The sequence below is a fragment of the Hibiscus syriacus genome, unplaced genomic scaffold (assembly GCF_006381635.1).
Source record: "Hibiscus syriacus cultivar Baekdansim isolate YM2019G1 unplaced genomic scaffold, ASM638163v2 tig00112231_pilon, whole genome shotgun sequence".
Lineage (NCBI taxonomy): Eukaryota > Viridiplantae > Streptophyta > Magnoliopsida > Malvales > Malvaceae > Hibiscus > Hibiscus syriacus.
In genome coordinates, this window is record NW_024063276.1 from 3,002,482 (window position 1) to 3,006,716 (window position 4,235).

Sequence of the window (4,235 nt, forward strand, 5' to 3'; positions counted from 1 at the left end):
ATAGGAATTCGTTCCTACCTCCTAGGAAAATTCTTATATATTGACTCGGCTTACATAGCCAATACATTTGGATTAGATAACGATGGTATTTCAAATGAAAAACAAATCTTAGGATCTCGTTATAAAAGAAGGGATAGTGCAAGTGTCTTAGACCTTCATGAACGTTTTCTTAATCTAATGATTTCTTGGTGGTTTCGACCATCCAGAGGTCGTTATTCTACTCTTAGAGTCTTAGATCTTTGGTGGTTACATTATTTCGAAAACACTATTAAAATAAACCTACCTCAGATTATTTTTGCTGAAATTGTTGAAACCGTAAATCTTGTTCCTAACAAGAAACTATGTTCATCTCTAGTTTACGGTTGCATTTTGAGTAATCTGTTTTCCAAAGCTGGGCTTAGAGTCGGTCTATTTTCCATTTTTCCCCTTAAGAAACAAATTAATCTTCTTTCCTTAAGGAGAGCGGGATGGATAAAGGATAAGGAAACCGGTGAATGGGTTCGATCTTATGCAAATACTCCGGGAGCTAGTTCTTCACGAGCTCCACCAGAAGCTGATGACAATCCCGAGCTTGAGCAATTAATGCGAGACATCGATGAAGCCGAAGATGAGCCTGAGCAGCAGCCCGAGGAGCAAGCACAACAAACACATCAAATGCCTCCATATTTTTAATCCTTTATGGAGACATTCGATTTCCGATATGCTACCATGGATTCGCGCTTTACTTCTATAGAGTCTCATTTATCCACAATGGGAGCTCAACAATTAGAAATTCTTTGGGAGTTGCGTGCAAACAACGAAGTAACCAACGCGCGTATTAATGAACTCACTCACGAAATGGCCGCTATGCGAGTTCGTTTTCCTCCTCCTGATCCGGATATGTGATTCTGTGCTTAGCTTTAAAACTTTGAACTAAACGATTATTGCTTCAACTTTTTGGATCGTTTGATTTTGTGACTTTGGATTTGTTTGGATGTTTGAATTTGTGGATTGATTGATTTTGAATTTGTTTGGATTTATGGATGATGTGAACTTATTTGGTGTGATTTATTCATTATTGCATCATTTACATAATTTTAGCAATATGACCAATTTTGCCATACCACATTAATTATGAATATTGATTATGGAACTAATGGCTAACGTGTCTCTTTCTTGTGATCTTAGCAGCTTAAACTATATATAATCAATTGGCTAAATAATTTCAAAACCTTGTTTAAATTCTTTAAAATGTCTTTTTGATTTAACAAAAAGGGGGAGAAGTGTTAAATGTGTTTTAAATGATAAATGGGAGAAGTGTTAAAGTAAGGGGGAGTAATTTCAAAACTTGATTTCAAAATCTTAAAATTACTAAAATGTTTTGTTATATCAAAAAGGGGGAGATTGTTGAAAACATTTTGATATTTTGATATAACAAATTAAGTTAAATGAATTTTAAGATTTTCCAAATGATTTTCTAAGTATATTCGATATAACTATTCGAATATCAAAACATTACTCCAAATCTTTCAAAAATCATTTTTAATCCTTACTCAAGTGTAAAATTAAGTTTTAATCTTAAAACAATTTCAAAATAATTTTACAAAGTATTTCGAACCATTTCAAAGCCAAAAATTCCAGATTGCTCAGAGAGAACCGATTCCCCCCCAAGGGGGTACCGATTCCCCCGTGAATGGTTTAGCTCTGAGAATTCCAGTATGCTCGGAGGGAACCGATTCCCCCAGGGGGTACTGATTCCCCCATTGTATAACGGTCGAAATATTTGAATTTTACACTTAGGGAACCGATTCCCCATAGGGGGTACCGATTCCCCCCACGCTCCAAGTTGTTTTATTAATTGTTTTCACACTAAAACGGCTATATGATCTTCACTAATCATCCCTAACGTTCAGAAGTGATTCAAGGTGTATTTAAACAAGTTCTGAAGCCTTTGATCAATAAGAAATCATACAGAAACAAGAGAGAAAGCATCAAACACCAAGTTTGTGCAAATCAAGCCAATTTTCCTTTCAATATTCATTTTGCTTTCAAAGAACACCATTTGTGCTCATTTGTAATTATTTGTGAGTGTTCTTTTCTTGTTCTAGAATTGTGCAAACATCTTACCTTGTGAGGTTTTCCTTGTAAGTTTGCAAATTTGTGTATTTCTCTTTGAAAAAGAGTGTGCTCAAGAATTTGGGGTATAATTCTTGAGGGAGCTATAAGGTTACTCTTTGTCCTCAAAAGAAAGAAAAAATTAATGAATTTGTTGGAAACTCCTTAGTGTGGATAGCTAAGGTAGTGGACGTAGACTTTGGTTGATAAAGTCGAACCACTTTAAATCGATGTGCAATTACTTTCAATTTTCTGCAAAAACTTCCACCAAAATTTTAATTGCCAATTCACCCCCTCTTGGCCGATTTCGTCAATCGATTAACTCAACAAATCCTTTGTAAAAGTATTGAAGAATTGTTTTCTCTGACAGTCCATGTTATGGGCAACTAGCGTAAAGTTTCTTAAATTGTTCCCAATAATCATACATCGATTCTCCATTTATTTGTTGTACTCGTAATATTTTCCTTCTTAATTTATCACTTTTGCTACAGGGAATAACCTATTAAGAAAAAAATGAGTCATATCAGCCCATGTATTAATGGAATTATAAGGTAAATAAAATAACCAATATTTATCTGAGTCAGCTAAAGAAAAAGGAAAAGAACAGAGTATAATTTGACCAACAGATATTCTCTGTGGTTTCATGCTAAAATAAACCAAATGAAACTCGATAAGATGCTTCAAAACTTTCGTTGGGTAATCCATGGTAAGTAGGTAGAAGATTGATCAAATCTGTTTTCAGCTCAAACGGTGTCTCTCTGTGAGGGAATGTGATGCATAATGGTTGTTGTTCAATAGCTGCCGCAACTAATTATCGGATTGTTTGTTTAGCCATTGAAATTAGGTTTTAAAAGTCTTCTTCAGATTAGGTTATGGATCCGATACGAATTGTTGTTTTTCTTTGTTCTTCTTTTTTTGTCACCTTTCTCGTAGTGTACGTGTGCGTAATCTTCGGGCTAATCCTTTGATCTCTGGTATCCAATCTATTAGTTTGCTTGGGTTTTTCCTAGTCATAGATCAAAACAAAAATTAATCATTAATTTTTTCATGATCTCCCGACAATGGAACCAATTTGACAAGACTCGTAATTGTCAAATAAATAAGTCTTTTTCTCATATAAGTAGCCAAAAATGCAAAATTGGGAAGAAGGAGTTAGTTCACAGGGATTTAGAAAGTTCTAATATTAATCTGAGTTGATCTTTAACCAAGAAATCTATAAAACAAAAGAATTAAAAAAGAAGAGGGTTTTGAATAATCAAGTAAATAAAAAAAATAAATGAAAATAATGAAATCAATAAAAATAAGAAAAGTAAATTGTAGAAAATCAATGTTAATAAATAGACTCCAGTTTCACTTTGATCCATCCGTCTCGATCACTGAAATAGATTTTACTTGGAAAACTTGCCGGTTATAGTCTACAAGGTACAACCCTTGTTACTTGATCTTCTCTCTAGTGAACTAATTTCCAAAGCCAATCCTTGAAATTTAGCCCTTGTTTGGATTAATATAGACTATCAATGTTAACGCCAGTGCTAGTTTGGAAATGGAAAAAGCCCATGCTCAGATTATTGTGTCTCGACGTGAATCGAACCCGATCTTAATTTCCCTTAAGGGGCCGCAATTAAGTTTGTTCTTAGGGATTTGAACTTGCTATAAGCCGATTCTCCTCCCAACTGTAGATAAAAATTTTGATCAATCCAACGTTGCGTTTTGGATTGAAAGTGTTGAGATGTTTGAAGGAAAATTGATTGCCTCCCCTTGTCTGCCTAAAATAAAGAAATAAATATGAAGATATGAAGCGCTTCTACAATTCTCACGAGAATGGATCGAATCTTCGCTTAGCCGTCAGCTAAAGAAAAGTTTAGTCAAGGATGGTGGAGATCATGCTTGGCGTGTAGAAAGAAAGAAGATGAGGAAGAAAAATATTTTTATTAAACTGAAAACCTAAAACAAAAGAAAAGCCAGAACCAGTATGATACTTAATTCTAAACTTGTACATCTCTCAAGCTTCACCCCCCAGAGGGTATTTATAGCTGAGCTAACCTAATGAAAATAAAGTACTAACTCTTAAGGAAATAAAAAAAACTTAATTCCTAATTAATAGTAAACTAAAAAGCCTAATAATAAATAATTAAAATCTC